Source organism: Sciurus vulgaris (assembly GCF_902686455.1).
Source record: "Sciurus vulgaris genome assembly, chromosome: 6".
Lineage (NCBI taxonomy): Eukaryota > Metazoa > Chordata > Mammalia > Rodentia > Sciuridae > Sciurus > Sciurus vulgaris.
In genome coordinates this window covers 44,320,226-44,342,130 of record NC_136466.1, presented here as the reverse complement: position 1 = coordinate 44,342,130, position 21,905 = coordinate 44,320,226, and the positions used below count along the sequence as shown (strand labels likewise).

Here is a 21,905-nt window from a genome sequence, read left to right as displayed (position 1 = left end):
ATAATTCTTCCATTGGACTTTTATATCCTGCCTTTCTTTGAAAGTGACAGTTGCATGGATTGTAAAATAATGATCTTCTAATTCTATTTTTTGCTTTTTTTTAATAATTCTTCAGCAAAGTATAATTTTTCTCATTAACTGGGCTACATATTTACCCTGAAATATATCTCTTTTGGGGAAGGTAGAATAAATGTTTAATTCCTTAAAGTCTCCTCATTTTTGGCCAGTTTTGGGCTCACACTTTCCCTATAGAACCCTAAGCTGCGTGTTGGGCAAAATAACTGACCAGTCTCCTTTGTCGCTAGACCCAGCCAGTGAGCACTTGATTAGAACATTGCCATGGGTTTTGAAGGTCTAACAGACAGATTCTAGCCCTCTCTGATGAAGTTTCCGAAATTATACTCCAGTCATACTGAAAAACTGATAGGACTTTGATTGTTCAGCACTTATTTAAGACTGTTTACTAGGTATCTAATGGCCTTCTGCATCGAGTGTCACAGTCTGTGTCATGTCCCTTTACTGTATAGATGCTCCCTCAGTTATGATGGGTTACAACCCAATAAATCTATTGTTAAGTTGAAAATATCATAAATCAAAAACACATTTAATGCACCTGACTTACAGAACATAGAGCTTAGCCTATCATACCTTAAATATGCTCTAAGCACATTAGCCTATAGTTGGGCGGAATCATCTTAACACAAATCCTGTTTTATAATGAAGTGCTGAATATCTCATGTAATTTATTGAATGCTATACTCAAAGTGAAATATAAATGCATGGAATGAGTACACATCATGAATGCACACACCTGAAAGCACATGGGGCATGGAGAACGTTTGACACATTGAACTAAAACTGATTTCCAAATGATGATGCTGCAGGGGCAAGGTCATTAATACCTGACTAGGAGCTGTAGCTCCTGCCCAGCATTTTGAGAGAGTATTGTTCTGCCTATCACTAGCCTGGAAAAAGATCAAATCTCAAAGTATGGTTTCTACTAAGTGTGCATTGCTTTTGCACCATTGTAAAGTGAAAAATTCATAAGTCACACCATCATAAGTCAAGGACCATCTGTACTGTCACAGCTTGCAAACACTGACTTATTTGATTGATGTTCTTTCCCACTAGATCACAATATCTGGAGAAGACAGACTGATCTGTTTGGCATCCCAGTTTAAGTAGCCAGGGCTTTCTGCTTTTTAAGAGACAGAAACTCAATTTAAACCATAAGTAACATAAAGAAAAATTGTTTGAAAGGCTATAGCACATAGGACTTGAAGGAAACTGTATGGACATTTAGCTGCTCTTAGGAGTCTGAGGATTTCAGTTGGACTTGAATGTCCTCAGCACTCAGCTATTTCTTCTCACCTTTGATTGATAGCTTCATGTGGTGGTGGCCATGGCAAATAGCAGCTCAGGGATCCTGTCTATTCCACATCAAAGCTCTCTCTGGCCTGAGACATGTGCTCCCTTCTAGACCAGTTACTGTTTCTAGGGGAAGAGGTGACTCTGGTTGGCCACTGAGTGGGTGGCGGGGTTCAGTGTCCACTGGGTGTGTGGAGGGGTTGAGTGTCCATTCCTGTGTATGGGGGAGAACAGTGATGGGCAGTCCCCACAGAAATTGGGAGCACTATTATCCAAAAAGAGAATATTTCCTGCCTCTGTGAAATAATAGGTATCTACTCTATATTTATATGTCCAGCACCCAGGAGAGTGTTTGCAGATACCAGATGCTTAACAAAATAATGATAATAATGATGTATTCAACAAATATTGCTTGCATTCATGCAACACATTTGGTTTGTAGAAATAATCTATTTTGAGAATAGAATCCATAAGGTCATGCTGACTTTTATGAGCAATATGGGTTCTCCAGTCCTTGAAACTGCTGTGTTTTTATTTTTCTTTTTTAAAAAAGCCCACTCTGCTCTAGCCCTTATAAATTCTCAAAGGTAATATATTAGCCTTTATTTTTTTTTTTTTACTCCTTTATTTTTATTGTAAACAAATGGGATACATGTTGTTTCTCTGTACATGGAGTAAAGGCATACCTTTTGTGTAATCATAAATTTACAAAGGGTAATGTTGTTTGATTCATTCTAGTCTTTATAATCACAAAATAATTTCTCTAGTACTAAAGGTGATGAGTCATGAGGGTTCACAGACCTCAGCCTATCTGTGTGTATTCAACACTGGATCCTTTCCTGATGATTACGGTAGGTGGCCACTTTTATGAACTTCAGCATGAGACAACATACATGAAAACTAAGCCAAATAAAACTTTTATTTTCAACTAGGTTCAAAAGTGATTTTTTTTCACATTGATAGATTTCCTTTTTTCCCCTCCATTATGGCAATAAGACATTATACAAAGTTTTCATCACTGTTTTCTGACCTACTATATAACACTCATCCCAGACTGATAATTACAACTCTCTGCTGATTGATGTTTCAGCTTGACTTAAGTTTGTCTAGTAAAAAATTATGGGTCTAAGGGGTTTTTTTTATTTTTTATTTTTTTCATGGTTGTGTTTATTCAACTAACTTTACCATGGAACTTTCTGGGAAGAAACGGTGCTTTCATCAGGGGCAGAAATGCATAGTGCTTCTTTTTTATGCTCATCTCTCCACAACCAGATACAATTTCCTTTTTACTAATAAGTTCATTAGTAAAATATTTCATATAAAGTTTGGGGCCTGTTTGCCTTGAATAATTATTCTACTTGGAATAATTGTCTACTTGGAATCTTTAACATCACCATGAAAAAAAATGTGGAATTATCTTTAAAAATTTTAGTAAATACAAGAATATCTTTAACAGTTCATGCTCTGAACCATTTGTTGATGTATGTCATGAAAGGAAATTTCACATTTAAGAGATAATGAGGTGTGGAATTTATCGTCCCCTTCTTTCCCATCACGGTAAATGTTCATCAAGTTGATAATGAAATCTGCAGCAACATCACGTTGTTTTGATGGCATTAGAGGCAGGAGAATTTGGAAGCCAATATGCAGTTCATTTAACTTGTGCCCACACCATCTGCTTATCTGCATTACTCAGCCAGCCAGCCTGCTTCTTTCTCCCAGAGTCTACAGAGATGATTAACCTGGATGAAGATTCCTGGCAGCCTCAGTTCACTTCCTGAAACTTCCACACCATCCAGAATTCCCTAGTGGAGTCTGGAAGGATATTTGGAAAGGCAAAGAGGCTCTTTTGGCCAGGCAGAGAGTTGACTTAAATTTCAGCTACTGGATCACCACCAGGGAGAATGAGTTCAGGGTTCTAGGCTCGTAAGATGTAATGTCTAGTTCCCTAGAAACTATCATATAGAGCAACTAAGAAAGGGATGTTCTGGTCTTGACCATCTCTTTTCTTTTTTCTATAGCAATAGAAATAGTATGATTCAACCAAGTGAAAGTGCCAACAAATTCTGTTATCAGAGTCACTTGGAGGATAAGGCAGGTGATGTTTTCCCCTTTCCTTCCTGACTCGTATCAGAGACAACCTGGTACTAGAAGTTTTACTCTGTTAGAAGGTGGAGGCTAAGCTTGTTAATATACCTTGGATATTATTCAGTCATAATCTATTATGTGGGGTCAGCCAGGACAGCAGTGGCAATTTGCCCTGAGTGACACTGAATCTTCTCTGGTTGAACCACAATGTCTGGCCTTCAGCATGTATGATGAATATGAGTCAGGGAACTGCCCTGATATCCTCTCTCATGACGAGGGTATCAGTCATATTGTCTGCTTGACCTTCGGACCGTGCACCTGCTGAGAACCATTCAGCTGACCAAGTTAAAATAAAAAAGCAGTATGTAAACTTGATAAATGCAGGCCTGTGAATCAGAGAAAAGTCCTTTCTTGCCAACAGGTCCTAGGAATGGAATCTCTCTTGCCCTGTTACACTGGTGCTGAGTACTCTACCACAGTGCACACCAACCCTTCACAGGGACATCAGTCACCAGTTCATGGCAATCACGAAATGCCTTGTGTGCAGTCCAACAACATTTCTAACATTAGGCATTTGTTTTCCTCCTTCATTACTAATTGTGGAGAAAATATTTTTTCTGATGAGATTTTCCTATATAAATAAGGAAGGAAGGAAGAAAAAAGAAGACAGGTCAGAGATTGTGTAAAACAACCATAGCACAGGGGATAAAAATGGAAACATTTGGCTTAGAGGAAGGTATTTATAGTGCAGACCACAACGTGTGGATTTAAATGACATTCTTCTGCACTACTACCCTGAGCTGACTCTTCTTAAAATCGTGAAGTCAGTGACGTCTGCATTAGGCACCTCCTAACTTTCCTGTGGTAGCACCAGGTGTTTCCTCCCAATCTCTTCCCTGGGGACTCAGGGATCCCCGAGAATGTTGCTCCCTAGGGCCACCCCTTTTACTAAAGCCTGAACATCTTCCTCTCTTTCCTTAGTTCTGTGCCATCTTCTATAACACTGTGGCAAATGTCCGGCTATCTAGTTAACTACCAAAAGGTTTGAGAGGATGGGTTCTTTTTTTTCCCATCTACCTCTATACAGAGGACACCAGGATGTCAATGGCACTGACACAATAAAAGAGCGCCTAAATGGTGGGATATCACAGGTCCACCCTCCTCAATCCGAGGAATTTAGCTACAAATTTTGAGATCAATCAATGCTCATTAGCTACCTCTTTGCTATTCAAAGAGTGGTCTGTATCAACAGCATAGCTCTCTGGATGCTTATTAGAAATGTACCGCAACCCCAGATCTACTGAATCAAAATCTACTTTTTAATACAATCCCACAGTTAATTATTATTCATATTAAAGTTCAAGAGACATCTGTCCATTCCACAGTTTCAATAAATAAATGCTTTATTGCATCAGGTTCATGGTAAACATTGAGGGGTGGGAAAGGTCTTAACACAGGTAAGGGTATGAAAAATCTCACATGGTACAATGGCTCTCAGCATTTCATGTAAGAATCATCTGGAAAGCTTGTTAAATCATGGATGGCTGGTTTAGCATTTCTGAGTTAGTAGGTCTGGGTGGAGCTTGAAAATTTGCATTTCTAACAAATTCCCAGGTGGTGACAATTTTGCTGTTGGAAAGTTTAAAACACACTTTAAAAACTGCTGACATAGACTGGTGTGTATAAAGGAAGCAGTCTGTGTTTGGTTATGCCGCTTTGTGCCAGGAACTCTATGAGGCCCTTAGAAGCCTCACATTAGTGTTTAAGGACAACACGCTGAACTATGGCTTATCAGGATGAACTTGTGTGGTTCACATGGTTTCTCAGGACTTCTGCATCTGTCAAAGAATGGGTGAGGTGCTCTCTATTATATCATTCATTTCAACTATTCTGTGCTTATGTCTTCTTAGTGACTCATTGAGACCTAAGTCAAAGCAATAATTCCACTTGGGGGATTTGAGACCCAGGGATTAGGGATGTTAGTTGTTAAATATTTGGGCACTCAAGGAGTTATTTCTCTCCAAGTTGGCCAGCACTGTTCTTGCAAGATGGATCCAGCACTACCCTGTTCCTATCAGTTGAGTGTTTCCCCCAATTCTTACTTTGTCAGGAGATTGCAAAAATTCAAAGTCTAATATTTCAGTAGTGTGAAATATCTGGGAACTAAAGCATAGATAGGACTCAGTATATTTGGAACCCAACCCCACAGTTTCCATCTTTTGAATTTCTACCAAATGTGAAAAACACATCTTAGTGCATACACACCTTGAATTAACACATTAACACCCAGTTTGCTTAGATCAGGTGTTAATGTCCATGAATAAGCATGCTCAGGAATTTGGTCTTTCTGTTGCTATGTTCAGCTATGAATCTGTGTTCTAATGACATTTTACTTCTGTGTGAGTCAGCAGATCAGGTAACAGGTATGAGGGTAGATTCTGGTCGTTGGTGTCAAGGCTCATACATGTTTAAGCACCTTCACCATATCAACCTGGAATGTTACCAGTTCTCTGGTTAAGGAGATATCCCTTTGGAGAAAGGAGACCTGAAGGGTGAGGTTAAACCTTCCTGAATTGGGGACAGGGAGATATGTGGACATTGTTACGTCAGAATAGCTGAGAAGTGAGGGAGAACTATGGATTTGTGAAGATGAAAATCAGGATTTAGGATAGAGGATGCTTCGATGTACAAAGAACAAAAATGAGAAACTGATGAAGGAACAGTGTAGCATCTGTGGTTATTCAAAACTTTTAAGGACATAGTGTCATTTGGGCAGCTCATAACTATCTCCTGCTCTACGTGCTTTGAATTCTCTTTTTCCTTTTACTCTACTTTCAGGTATGAAAAAAAAAATCTAGAAAATTTGGAAAGTAAATAAAAATACCCTCTGGAATATGGGGAAATTCTTCAAGTTTTCTAGATTTATCTTACATTTTAGAACATAAGAAACAGCCTGTGATCAAACTGAGAGGTAAGACATGGGGGACAACAGTTGCCACCTTCTGAAGTTCATAGGAAATAGAAGCCAGGAATAAAACAGATTAAGTAACTGGGGTGATCCCACACAGCTCTGGGAGCTAACACGCTGCCTTCCTCCTAGGCCCTCTCGCCAGAACCCTGCTGCTTCACTTCTCAACTAAAAATAACCATCCTCTGTCCTACTTTTTTGTTATTAATATTTCTTAATTAATAAGGAATTTTCTCATTTCATGGCATCTTCTAAAAGTTTTAATATCCTGCTGCTGTGTATCTAAGTGAATTATGGGGAAAGCTGCCTTGTCTAATACCTGGCAATCCTATGGAAATCAGCATTTTGAATGTTCATCCTAAATAAAGCTATGGTCTATTAACTCAAATTAATTTGAAAAAGAAGGATTTAGACTATGATGAATTTGGTGGCGTAATGTGTAGAGGAGGGCGAATATTTTATTCTGTCATAAAACTTCTGCAGATAACACTGGTGTCTTTGGTTTTCTGTTTGATGTTGAGAAATACTGGGGAGTTGAGGTGGGTGTCTAGCATGACATACATTGACTTTTACTTATCTGTCTTTTTACTAATTGGACAAGTAAGTCAAAAACATGAAGGTTTTATACAAGTAATGCACATACACTTTTGAAAACTGGAATATGTAGAATAATATGAAAAAGGAAGAAAAGGAATTAATCATGACTTCACAACTCAGAGGGCATCAGCGTTAACATTCTGGCATCTTTTCTGCAAGTCTTCCTTTTCTTATATTTCTGTTGCTTGCACTGTAAAGTCTATTTTACAACTTTAAAGTTTTGTGACAGGAACTGATTCAGTAGCTTTGTGATTTGATATATGCTCCAGCACTCCGAGGCAGTAATTCATTACCTGCAGACTGTTATCAGGTAAATAACACTATTGCATTTTTGTTGTTTTAAAGACAGGCTGCTCAATGTAAAGCATTTAAAAGGTAATCCAAACTTCTGTAACTCAATTCTTCATGCATTTACTTAGGTACTTATTACCATGGAAGTAGAATGATATGGCAGCAATCTTGGCCCTGTTGACATTGAGATGCACCAAATTGGCCAATACTTAATTCTAAAGAAAGACGAGGAGGTGGCAGGTTTCAGAGTGCTTTGTTTTACAGGCAAGCACCTGTGTTCATTACAGATCAGAACCAAGTCATCAGAAGCAACACTTGTCTTAACCTGTCTTGAGCACTGCCTTAGATAAGGTGAATCTCCTTTCTGAAATTCCCCATCTCTTGGTCCTCATAACACCATTCTGAACCTCTTTTTTCCATTAGAGTCACACTTCTCCAATCAGTCTCCTGCCTCCCCTTTGCTTATTGATAGCTGCTTTCCAGGTTCAGGTTTTAACCTGTACTTCCTGTATTCTTTACCTATCTGATGCCATGGGGGTCTCCTGGCTTCAACCATCAACCACCACCTCTCTACAGAAGTTTGTAAATTTGTGTATCCAGCCAAGATTTACTTATGCATCTTTGTACAAGATACCAGATATCTCTGCTGTGAGAGACTCATGGAGCTTATGTTATATATACAAGGAATAGACTGACCATAGCAAAGAGAGCAAATAAATAATGTAATATAAGATGATGGTCAGTGCCTAGGGTTACCAATAAGGCAGTGTGCCCTGAGGAAAAGTGATGGAGGTAACAAGCACGATTTGATAAGGTGGTCAGTGAAAGCCTCTCTGAAGAGCAAAACTGAGACCTATAATGAGAGGAAGATTGACTATGTAAAAATCTTGGGGTCTAACATCCACACAAATTTTAAAAACTAGGGCAAAGGTCCTTCATGAAAAAGACCTTCACCTGTTTAGTGACCCAAAAGCGCATCAGTTATTTAAGAGCAAAAATATGCAATTCTAATTGAAATTGTAGTAATTCCTATAGCAGTAGGGAATACCATGAAAGCATCCACAAGAGGAGCCTTACATTAGGAATAGATAAAATCTTCAGTGTCCGTATATATTATTTTACTGCATGTTTAATGTTTGTAACTACATTCTATTTTATGATTAGACGGTATGTTCAACTAATAGTCTTTTTAAAAATTGAATTCCATGTAATCATTCTTTTTAAATGACAGGAATGTCTTGAAAGAAAAGCACCAGGCAAGGAGACATAAGGAAGCAGCATAGAAATGCTGGCTGCAAACCCAGTGTGGGTGGGAAATCACCACCAGGGGAACTCTACTCCTCCTCTAATAGTTCTGGAATTGTTGCAGGGGTGTTATTCCTGTTTCTTCAAACACACTGTAAGAGTATTTTTTTAAATAAACTTTTAATTTTGGAATAATTTTACAGAAAAATTTCAGGATAGTACAGAGTTCCTATATTCTCTTTTGACAATAACTTATAAAACTATGCTCCATTTGTCAAAATTAAGAACCCTATAATGTATACTACTATTTTATGCCTTCAAAACTTTGTTAGGACTCCACCAGCATTCTAATATCCAGATTTTATATCCAGTATTTATAATAATATATAATAGTGACATATAAATATAGTAATATATATATTCTACAATACAGTAATTATACAATATAGTAATTATATTATAATCCATTACTATACTATTATTGTGTTAGTCAAATTAGTCTCTTTGGTCATTGGGAGCTCTTCCAAGTTGACTCCTTTGTTCCTTTATTATTTTTTGGATACTTTCTTACTTGCTGCTTCAGACTCATGCTGTATCTTCTCTGCACAGACTTCAGAATCGTATTTCTACAAAGATCCCTAGAACTTTTGTTGGAAAATCTTACCTAAAACCCAAGATCTAGTAACCAACAGTCTTTGGTCAATCATTTGCATGTCTTATATGGTTTGGATATGAGGTGTCCTCTCAAAAGCTATTGTGTTATGTTAATGCAGGAATATTCAGAGGTGAAATGATGGGATCAAGAGAGCTGTAACCCAATTAGTCCATTCTAGTAGAGGTGTGGCTGGAGGAGGTGGACCACTGGGGTGTGTCCTAGAAGGGTTCATCTTCCCTGTGGCCCCTTCCACTTCTTCTCCCTGCTTCCCAGCCACCATGAGTGGAGAGTGCTCCTCTACCACACCCTTTCACCATGGTTATCCAGCTCACCTTGGGCCCAGAGCAAGGGAGTTGGCCCACCATAGACAATGTTTGAAACCATGAGCCAAAATAAATTTTCCCTCCTCTAGATTTTTGTTGTCAGGTATTTTGATCACGGCAACAAATGCCAACTAAGTGTTCAATCTTAATGATAACATTTTGCTGTAAATATGCCCTGAACTAACACTATGCACATATTCATGACTATTCCTTATAATAAGTTCATAGAAGTGGAATTGACGGGTTATTAAAACAATTTTAATATATCATCTTGTCTTCTAGAAACTTAATACTCATTTAAATAGCTATAACAGTAATTTGTAGTTTTGAACTTGACACCCAGGACAATTAATTTCTCTGCCAAATGCATATCTTGAGTCATCACCTCCACTGCCAACACACCAGCCTAACTACACTTATTTCTCATCTGAACTTCTACTGCAGTGAACTTGTAGCTAATCTCTTCTTCCTCTTCTCCCATTATCTTCACTCCTTAAAGAAAAGTCAGAACAATGTTTTGAAAATACAAATAAATGAGATCATGTTATGCATGGACTTTAAAATTTCCAAGGGTGTTCTTATATCCACGTTAAAGACTTTACATTTCATTATAAAACCAGTGGTTGTCTAGGTCCCATCTGCATCTTTAGTCTTTTTTTGTAACTTTGTCTTCCTTAGTACAACAGACAAGCATTGACCTTCTTTCTTGTGTCTCAATTTAAGGTTTTTACATGAATACTCTACTGCCTGGGATATACACTGACCCTCATAATAATATATTTCTAGTTATTCTTTAGTTCTCAGTTTAATTCCTTGATGTCTCATAAAGGTTAATTCCATGTGAAAATTCTCGTTCCCTGTGTTATTTTAAAATAAATTCTTACAGGTTCAAATTAAAATTACATAATTATTTCTATAATATCCATCTCTCCAGTAGATTTTAAACCCATGGTAACAGAAACAGTGTCCAGATCAGATCAGTCAACCTCTAGAAGAACTCCTGGTCCTTAGTAAGAACTGTACAAATTTTGAATTAATTTGTAATTGGCATCTTGAATTCATTCAGTAAAATATATTTCAGGAGAAAAATTTATATTCCATAAGATAACATAAACCCTAATTCTTCATATTTAGAAGATTATGAATTGACATATTTGGAAAGTGAAATGGATCTAGCTTTCCTCAATTAGTATGATTTGAGGGAAACCCCCCCCCCTTTTTTTTTTTTTGGCAAATAAAGATTTAAACAATTAACACTTCCAGTTTACACTGGCGATTTAACTTTCAGAAAGACTAATTTACATTTGGCAATCTATAAGAGTGTGTGTTTTCCTACAGATTTTCTGTGGCAGATCGTGGTTTCAGAGGATGACTGAAACACTATTTCCCATCCTGGTTTGTCTTCAGTGTGGCTTTGGCACTCCTCCCATCGAGGGTTGGGTGTGTTCTCGCCCAAAAGGACAGGGTTATGACTCAGCAGTCTTGATGCTATGTGACTCCCGAGGATACAGCTTCCGCCTGCATCCCTGGAGACGCTTTGGAGGTCTGCGCCACTGTGTGAGCAGAGAGCAAGGCTACCGAGAGAGGGTGGGTGTTCTGGCCCCGCAGCCCCAGATGTGTTCTCGGCCTACAGCCAGCAGCAGCCACTGGAGATATGTGTGGCAACACCTGCAGGTGGTTCCTTTCCCAGCTACAGAGACCCCTGCAGCTTTTAGGTCTGACCAGGTTACACCCAAGATGTTGTGGAGCAGAAACAGGTCACTCCACTGGGACTTCTCACAATTCTTTGCCCACAGACTTGGTGAGCAGGACAAAATAGTTGTTTTAGGCTGCCAAGTTTGGGAATGACTCATTATGTAACAATAGGAACTGAAAATATAAACAATGTTATTTTCAGTTTATCTTACCTTTCCCAGCCTGAGAATGAAAACTTAATTTGTATTTCTAATAATTTGGAAATAATTTAATGAGTATGTAAATAATTTTAATTTAATTTGATTACTAATAAATTCAAAGACTGTGTTATGTGAGCATTAACTGATTATATTTCTTTTGGCCTCATCATTATCCTTTTGCCATTTTTTGATTAGATTTTTTTTCCTCTGGGGTTTTGTGAGACTTTTTAAAAAAATTTATTTTGTTGTTTTTAGATGTACATGACAGCAGGGTATATTTTGACATATTATACATACATGGTTGTGAGACTTTTTGTATCAAGAATAGTATACTTTTTCCCCCTAAGTTCCAAATATTTTGTTGTGGTCTTTTGTTGTTTATAATATTTAGTTGCATTCTTTAGATTCAGAATGTTTTCTAGTTGATATTTCTAGGACACTCATGGCCTCTGAGTCATTGTCTTTCTCTATTCCAAGATAATTAAATTTATTCTCTGCTGCTATGTTTGAGAGCACAGCGTTCACCAGCTAAGAAAGAGGTCCTTTGTATCTCTTAACTTTTCAGAAAACTTTATCATACTTTGATTAAATGTGTTTCCGAAAGTCGTATTTTAGTAAGGCTTATATTTATCTTCAATATCTTCTTAACAGAAGAGTGATTTGGATTATTCTTGAGTTAAAATGTAATGAAAAAGGTTCAGTTATCTGCAGATATGTAAGCCACAGACTAACAGGAGGGATGTGGGGATGAAGGACCTTATAGGTAAGGGTAAAAATATTTTTTTTTTAATTTAGAAAAATATTATGAGGAAAGTATAAGTTATTTTCTATCAAAAATCCAGGTGAGGTGTGACCTATTTATGATGAGACAGGGAAAATCTAGGTGCAAGGTAGGTGAAATATACTTAGGAATTTGGAAAACAAAGACCAAATTAAAAAAAAAAAAAAACTATCCCTATATATGTTAATAGCTAACATTGCAAGAAAGTCATTGGATAATTGGCAAAAAGAACTGTGGACAGATGTGTAAAAGGTATGTGCTTTAGCAATCCTGTAGGTTTGGATTGTCAGAGGTAAAGCCAGGAATGAACTATGAATTCATCGAATGAAGGATTATAACTAAAAGTATAATAATTTGGGGTAGATAGACGTGTATAATTCAGTTCTGATTTCAAAATCTGGATATACTGCATTAAATGTTGGTAACTGAAGATTAGCAGAAAGCTATCTTAAAAACCCTATGAGTTCATATTTTTTTTTAAATCAGTCAAGTAAATGTTTTCAGGAATGATATTTTCTGAGTCTTAGCTGATTTACTTTCAGTTTTACAGAAAGCAATTATAATGGAGAGGAACATATGATTTATTCTCTGCCTTGGGATGATGTGACAGAAATCCTAGGTGGCACGACCTTCAGGCTGTCACAGTTAAGGATCCACCCATCCACCTACTGTCAGTTTATTCTAACTGCAAGCCAAATTCTTAAGGGAACTAGCTGTGTAAACAAACCCACAAAGTGACATAAGTATCATACTGAGACAACCAGCCACGGCTGCATCAACACCACTCAGGAGAAATATATACAAAGCAAAGGGGTGATCATGCAGTACATCATATTTTACTTGCATGATTAGAAAGAAATGTGATTGGCAGCAAGCTTTTATGTGATTCTAAATCCCTTTACACATAATAAAACACTTGTTGATTTAAGGATGTTTTTGAAAACACTCAAATACAATAATTTGTTAGATTTAAGGACTTTAAACACACACTGTTTTAGGAAAAATAGAGAATTCTCAATGCTTCCCATTTAATAAAGGAGCTACATCTGTCAGGAATAATTCCCTTTAGGTAAAAAACACTTGCTACTTCTGGGCTTGAAGCAGTATTTCATATCGGGTTACTTTGCATTTCCCTTATGGCTAATGATGTGAGCAGCTTGTTGGTCATTTGTATATTTTCTTTGAAGAAGTATCTCCTCAGATCATTGTCTTGTTTAAAAAAACTTAGATTATTTGTCATATGTTTGAGTTGTGAGGGTTTTATGTATTCTAGATACACATCTCTTATCAGATGATTTGCAAATATTTTCTCATATTCTGTGGGTTGCCTTTTTACTTTCTTGAAGGTATCCTTTGAAGCTCAGTTTAACTTCTTTTTCATTTCTGCTTGTGCTTTGAGAGGTCTTTGACTAACCCAAGATCATAAAGATTTAGTCCTACATTTTCTTTTTTTATAATTTGGCAGTAACATTGTTGAGGAAGAGTTTATCCTCATTCACTTCAAAATTTGTGATGCTAACATTATTGGCCAAAAATAATCTAAAGGTTATGCTTGATCAAACTGCCTAAGATCATTGCAAAACTCCTTTGAGTCACAGCAGAGTTGTTTAATGAATAGCAAATAAAAACTCCAGAGGAAATCCACAACATGGTTTGGAAGCCAATGACAACTCAGAACTTCCATCTTCTTCCCAAGTTGCCATCAAGTCACTAGGCAGGACAGTAATTACGCAGATACTATTGTGCCATTCCCTGCATGAGCTCCCACAGTTTCTTTCTATGTATTTCATGTGAGCAAAGACTGAAAAAAGGAAAATCATGGGGACTCTTCAGGATGTAACTTGAAAAGGTTTCAGGTAACCTAGCCCTCTTGTTAATCAGAAGTACTTTGGCTTAAATAAGCCACAACAGGTGTTTTCAAATGAGTCCAATGAGTCAAAGCCCTTTCCATTTCATGTGAACATAAGAGGTTTATGAGGTAAAGTTATTCTTCTGAATAAGTGATTAAAATCAATGTACCCCTATGGTGCCATTCTAATTATCTTGGTCTTAATCCTTCTCCAGGGGTCATACATGGGAGAGTTGTGAATATTAACAATTATTAAATAAGTAAAACCTGCAGATCATCATTAAGTAAACTTGAGAGGCTGTGCTAGCAAGTATGAACCCTAGAGCATTCCCTTCCCCCTGCCTGCCCCAGCTGCCACAGTAGAAACACACTTCAAGTCTTCCCTCTGGGCCAGTCTGAGGCTGAAGCCACACACTCCTTTGCCACACAAGAGACCATATATGTTGGTTCTCTAGCTCTGCAGACGAGGGGATTTTGAATTCAGGGGGCAGAGAAGGATAGCACTAGCATAGAACAATGCTATCTAACATTATCTAGATGCTGATTCTCCACTTTAAAAGTCAGCAGCTTTCATGATTCACAAGCATCAGTCTGGTTGAGTATCCTAAGAAAATAGATTGAAATGGAAATATACTGGCCATCAGTATGTGATTTAAGACATCAAGAAAAGAACCCAATCAAGGTTAGAGAAGAGGTTCTAACTAGGGTACTTAGGCAAGAAAATGAAATTAAAGGCATTCTGTTTGGAAAAGAAGAAATGAACCACATTTACTTGTAGATGACATAAGTATATGTATAAAAAGATTAAGGAATCCACTAAAAATTATTAAAACTAATAGCTTGTTGAATTTACAAGGTACAAAATCAATATACAAATCATCAATTTTTTTTCTACACTTTAGCAATGAAGAACCTAAAAGTAAATTTAACATGACAGATCAATCTAGATACTACCAGAAAGAATAAAATAGCAGGTTTTAGTTTAACAAAACAAATATAAAGTTTATGCCTTGGAAATTACAAAATGTTGAAAGAAATGAAAGAGCATCTAAATAAATGAAACATGGATGAAAAGATTTAATATTAAGATGAAAATATTCCTCAAATTGGTCTATGTATAGATCACTGCAGTCTTGGGATCAATATTCCAGCTGGTCTTTATTCAGAAATTGACAAGTTGAACCTAAATTCATAAGGAAATTAAAGGACACAGAATAGCAAAAACAGCCTTGCAAATGATCAAGTAGGAGGACTCACACCTTCTAATTTCAACATATATTCCAAAACTACAGTAATCAAGACTATTGTACTTAAGGATGGACATAGTGGAATAAAATTGAGAGTATGGAAATAAATTATCACATTTATCATAGTCGATTGATTTTTGACAAAGGTGCTAAGCCAATGGGGGAAAGTAGTCTGTTCAACAAATTGTACTGGAGCAACTGATGCAAAAGAATAAAATTGGACCCCTGTCTCAATCATACACAAAAATTAACTTGAAATGAATTATGGGTATAAATGTATGAGGTCAAACTACAAACTCTTAGAAGAAAGTGTGAATCCTAAATGATTGGTTTCTTAGAAACAAGAAACTTAAAAACAATAGGTCAGTTCCCTTAATGATTCAATCACTTTCCAAGGACTACCACTGGACACTGTTGCACTGGGGACAAACTTTCTACACATGAGTCTTTGGGGGACATGTCAGATCCAAACCATAACGTTTCCTTAGGTAGCTTATGAAAATGGAGAAATATATTCAGTTAACCCTTATCAGATCCTTTTTATGGAAGATGCTGCTGCCTTGGTCATGGGTCATGTGGAGCCACATATTTGGAACATCACCCTTTAACAAAGGAGCAGACATGTGAGCAAGTATTTACAATGCCATAATTACAAAACTAGAAACAACTGTGCACAGGAAGTTAGAGATGCCAAAAAGCCCACAGAAGGGGTTAGATCAGGGAAGCTGTCTCAGGAACAGAGGTAATTAATTTGTTTTGAAGGCTAAGAAGGACAGTCCAAGTAGAGTGCCAGCCCAGAGAAGGCAGGGAGACCAATGTTACTGCAGGTCCTCTGGTCATGAAGCACTATGGCATTTGTGGGTAAAAGATGAGTAGGAGGGGTTAGATTATAAATGGCTCTGTGACTACTGTAACGAACAAATGCATTTAGAAACAACTTTTCTGTTATTTTATAATGATGGCAAGGATACCATTAGATTTATTGGTTTTGTATTGAGGGGTAGAGTTTTGTATCCTAAAAACCAGGGTACAAATGTGATAAGATGTTATTTAAGAAAATTCAAGGGTCCTAAATGTGATCATCCAATGGTAAAACAGAGAAGCAGGTGGAAATTGGCTTTGGGTGGCATTCTCAGGACCAGGCTGGGTAGGTGGTTATATTAGGGTTCTCTAGAGGAACAGAAAAAAAGGAAGTATGATTATAAAAGGGGATTTATTAGATTGCCTATGTGACCAGAAGTTGGATAGTCCACAATGGCCATCTGCAGCTGGAGATCTGGAAGAACCAGCAGCTGCAAGGACTAAGATGCAGAAGCCCCAGAACAAGAAAGATCAACAGTGCTACCCTAGTCCAAGAGCAAGTCTTCTGGAAACTACCTGGAGAATCACTGGCAGAGTCCACTTTGGAAGAGCCAAGAAGCAAGAGTCTGGTATCCTCAGATGAAGCAGCAATCAAGAACCTGTTCCAGAAGAGCCCAGCTTGTATCTGCATCTCCTTCCTTGTTCTTCCAACTTTTATTCCATCCTATTAGGCAGTGCCACCCACACTTAGGGAGGGTCTCCACTTCAGTTCCTATCCCACGCTCCAGTCATTCCTAGACATGCCCTCACTGACACACACAAGGCCTCTTAATCATTGGCACCTCTTAATCCAATCAAGTTGACAATCCAAATTAGCCATTGCAGTGGTTTATTCATGACATTCTCTTCCACTGGAGCTGCTGTTCTCGTTCCCTTCTGCTGCGACTTCCCTGATTGTCCTCATCTGATGGGTCAGTACCAGAGGTTCACTTTATCACTTTAGGCTGCCAAGGTGAAGAGGTGACCAAAACACTGAATTTCTGTTAGAAAAAACACTGGCTTTGGAAGAAATACTTTGATATCTTGGAGGGGGGGGAAGGTATAACATGAGGGTGTACTTGTTTGATACTGAGCACTCAGAAAAGGACCATGACTTGGAAAAGAGAAACCATTTGTTCTTTAAAAAAAAAAAAAAGAGAGACAGAAAAAGAAGTGGAGGGAAGATCAGTGTTGGACAGAAGCTTACTGAAGACTGGTCCATGGTGTCACCCAAATCTTCAAGTGAAAATTGACTGAACTCCCACAGCTTGGTGAATCAATGGCATTGGCGCATGTAAATAAACCATTAAAGAAGTCAAGGGCCAAATAGGAGCCAGGGTTAGGGAAGAGGAGGGTTCAGTCAGTACCCACAAAGCAGATGAGGCCAGAAGGACCCAAATTCTTTGAGTGTTAGCAGAAATCTTCAGGAAATATTACCTTTCTCTGGGCTCTATTAAAGTTCATCTTTTTGGGTTTAAGAAGAGCTGGGATGGGAAATTCTCATTTAGCATCTGGGTTGTAGTTGCATTTTAACATGAGTTTCCTGGAAGCAATATGTCAAACAAAAGGATAACTATGACATTTTCGATTTAGGGTCACTTTCTAAGAGATGCATTGGGGGCAGACAATTTCAAAACCTCCTCAGTTCAAACCTTGATTGATATTAACGGAAAAGAATATTTCTAAAACCCACAGCAAAAAGCTTGAACTGGACCTTCAGGTTAGTTTGGCTCCTGGAGGATTTTGTGTCCTTGGGTAACATTATCTCTGCACTCTACAAGAAACCTGCTAAGATGGCCCTCTCTTCTTCCTGTGTTGCCTCAAATGGTGTGACCTTGAACCTCTACCTTCCCAGGGCGGGTACTTCACAAGTCAGGGGAAAATGATCTGATCAGGTATCCCCTTCTCTGTCCCTCTCACCTGCTACAGGGAAAGCGATCAAGCGACAGCAGGTGCCAGCCACAGTGAACTGCACCTGGGAGGAACTCTGAAAAGGCTATTTCTTCAAGAATGAAGAAATTCTCATTTCATTTCATCCCTGTCCGCACAGGACTCCCTGAAGAAGGAGGTAGGAAAGCTGATATACTACATTTTTGGATTCTTTCTTATTTCCCAACTGTTTTCAAATGATGAATTCTGAAACTAGAGAGTAAAAAGAAAAGAACTGAGACTCATGGTCTGATAAATAAATAAATACACACATGTACACACACATACACATCTATACACACATAAACACGTCTTGCCTTCTGGTTGGAGAATCATGCTGGTTGACTCACAACTTGCAGAAGAGATCTCTTTAAGACTTTTCTGATGGGATTTCCCAGGCTTTTTTGTGCTTATGTATGTACTTACATTATGACAAGTAGAGGGCCTTAAATTTAAATTGTGAAAATGAAGGAGTATGAAGATCACTATTATAAAAAATATTTGCAACACAGTTCATAAAATTGCAAAATGTTAACTCTAGTGTAATATTATAAGTAAGTGAACCATTATCAAATTTTTTTTAAAAATTACCAAAATGTTCACGGTGAAGTAGCCTATTCTAGAACAGAAATCAGGACAATAAATTGCCAGAATTTATAAGCAACTTCAATATTATACTGTTTTTTTTTTAATTTATGAATAAATGGAAGATATTGGATCCTGTGTTTGCAGAGTTTTCATCTGAGTTATGGAGATGATGTAAAGCGAAAACAAAGATGTGGTTCCTGCTCTGAATGGCAACCCATTATAGAAGCATCAGTCAAGGTTGGGCTTATCATTGGAGGGGTATTTGAGCAGATATAAATGGTTTGGAAAGGATGTTTTACATTTTGAAAAGATATGGGATAAGGTAATCAGATCGGAGAGTTTGTAGGGTAAGGACAGCCAGCTACCCTCAGGTGGAGGGTATGTATGTTCAAGGAGTAGAGAATAGAGAGGTATCAAGTTCATATGGCCCTTAAACAACAGATTTGATTGTGATAGGATGTTGGTGTCCTTCCAATTTTTTTTTTTTGCACAGAAATATAATCAAATTGATGGTGAACTACATTCCCTCTCACTTGCCCAATGACCTCTACTGATGTTTAATGATGCTGACAATAGATTATCATACCTTCAGATATTTCACTTTTTGCTGCTACTTTAAACATTTCCACGTTGGTGGAGTTAGAAAATCAGTTTATGCAATCCCTTACCTGAAACTCTCTCATACACACTTCTGGATCTGCTCTACTGAGGCCAAGGTGTTTCTTTCTTTCCACATGGAATTATTAGATAACAAGGAGTAGGTTTTAGTTTGCTGAGGAAGGACCTTGCATGCAGAGTGGTGAATGGGCCAAGTCCAGGAATCTTGGTGAACATTTGGTCTGGACCTGAGACTAGAGGAATTTTACTTTTTAAAAATTAAATGTTTAGAATTAGAACTATCAGAGCTGATTACCTAGGCTAACAATCTTATTGACTTAGGTTGTTTATATTTCAAAAAAGGGAGAAGATTTCTTAAGTCTGAAAGGTCATGTTGTCCCCTGGTTCTAAACCAGGAACACAGAGTGACGTTCCTCCTGTTTATTTTTCCAGTTTGCCCTGTCTTCATAGCTACAGCCTCTGTGGTGGTGAGTCCCCATGGGGCAGCTTCACTGAGTTAGGACTTCAGAGGGATGCTCCTCCTGCCTCTTTCAATTTACATGCCCTTCTTAATTTTTCACCTGACCTGCAGAAGGAAAATGTGGATTGGGGTTTAGTTTAACAGCATTGAAATTTCCCTTCTGAGCACCAACTGAGTTTGAAGCAGGAGATAGGTGGGCTAACCACTTTCTTTTCAAGTAGAGGGCCAGAGACAGAAGTTTTTCATCCCGAGTTTATTGCAATTCCTTTGTCAGTCCCACGAGTCTCTAATCTAGCTGCAGTTTGTTCAGACAACAGTATTGTCCCAAACTGGATGTGTAATTCCCTCTCGTTTCTTAAATTGTTCCTGGAGGGAGGAACACTTTCCTTTTTAGCAGAATCTTTCGTTAAGTCTTGTGAGAGGAGACTGATGTTGATTATGCCTAGACATCCATTTTTTTTTTCAAAATTTACTTTCCCACCTCCCCTCCCCCATACACTGGTGAACTAGCACACTTTTCATCTTTGAATAGCACATTGAGTTATTTTGTCAAAAGGAAGATTCATATCCTAGCTTACAGGGATTCATCTGGCCCTGGAGTCATTCAAGAGTAATTTACTCAATTAGCAACACTGGCAGTTAGTTGCCTACTGGAATATGAGAAAGAAAATTTGAACTCACTAGCAATTTGACTTCTTGGGAGGACAAAGAAATTATATACATTTAACTTTAATAGTATTATTATTGCTATATTATGAATATTCTTAGTCTAAGTAGTTGAAGGACCATGTAGAATGCTAAATAATAGCATTTCATGCATTTATTTGAATATAAATATTGCAACTGCAGACAGAACTAACAAATATTGCATTCAGTCATAGTGATAAATGTACTAAAATGGAATGACTATCTGTTGATGAGATGACTCCTAAAGAATTCTTATTAAATTTAATTAATTCAATGGGTAGCCTTTAGAATCTGAGTACATTTGCTTTGGAAAGACTTCATCACCATGTGTGTATGTGTGTATCTCTGTTTATGTGGTAGCCTTAAAAAATTCTCATTAAAATCAACAAAATTAAATTTGGCTCACAAGATTCATCTTTACCTTTCCATTGCATTCCAACTATTTTTAGTGGTATTTTCCTTTTACTGAACTAAGAGACCATAAAAAAATTCTGGATTGGTTTTAGGAGTTGTGGATTCTGCAATGATCCCTGTCTTGGATAAGGCATGGGATTTTGCATGGACCATTTTCCTTCTCTAAATCCCACTTCTGTCACCTACAGAATTCAGACATTCAACAGATGGACTGGGACTGTAATAGTAAAGAAGACAAAGTCTGTGTTCTCAAGGGGACAGTATCTCTGGAGAGTGAGACAGACGAGTCCTTTAGTAAAATGAAATCATCAGATGATAATGAGTACTATGACCAACATAAAAAATGGTACTGCATCAGATAGCAACTAAGGAGTACTTTGATACTGGTCCACAGGCAAGGCTTCTATGGCACAGTGATATTCGAGTTGAAACCCAAATGACTAGAAGGAGCAAGCCTTCAAAGAAGTAGGGGAGGAGTGTAACAGAACTGCCAGCAAGAGGCCCTTTGGCCAGGGTAAATAGGGCTTGTTCAGGAACAGAGATCAGTGTGGATGTTGTGCAGTGGGGAAGGGACAGAGAGGGGAGAAAACTTGCAAGTCTGAGAAGGGGCTGTGGCTGATTCTGCAGGAGCTTGGAGACCATGATAAGAGGTGTAGATTTTATTCTAAGCACAGTGGGGAACCAGAAGAAGGTTTTGAGTAAATGAACATTGGTTGACTCTACTTTACAAAGAATCCCTGCCTAGTCAGTTAGAGAATAAATCATAGAAGGGCAGTACTGGAGGCAGGGTGGCTGCTGAGGAGTGTATATCCTGATTCCAGTGGGAAGTGACAGAGTTGAACTCTGATCAGTATTCCTTTATTTTTGAGGATGCAGATCCCCACCCAAGAAAAACTGTCAAATCCACATGCATGCATTACGAATTCTCAGGGTATTCTTGTACATCTTGAAGTCCACCCAGGAATTACCTCCAAATAAGAATGGACAACTCCTTTACCTCAGATACTATATTTAAATGTTTTCTAAAAAGAAAGCTATTTACATTTTCTTTGCATATTCAGA

General features: G+C 37.8%; 1 pseudogene across 1 annotated transcript in view; it reads left to right on the top strand.

Annotated features, from left to right (window-relative positions):
• Positions 1 to 21,205, top strand: part of LOC306663422 — an 87,044-nt pseudogene extending 65,839 nt beyond the window's left edge. Inside the window, exons 2-3 of the transcript in view lie at positions 10,943 to 11,122; positions 21,032 to 21,205. The product of the transcript in view is annotated as an uncharacterized misc_RNA (transcript). The remainder of the gene's footprint in view (positions 1 to 10,942; positions 11,123 to 21,031) is intronic.
• The last annotated feature ends 700 nt before the right edge of the window (positions 21,206 to 21,905 follow it).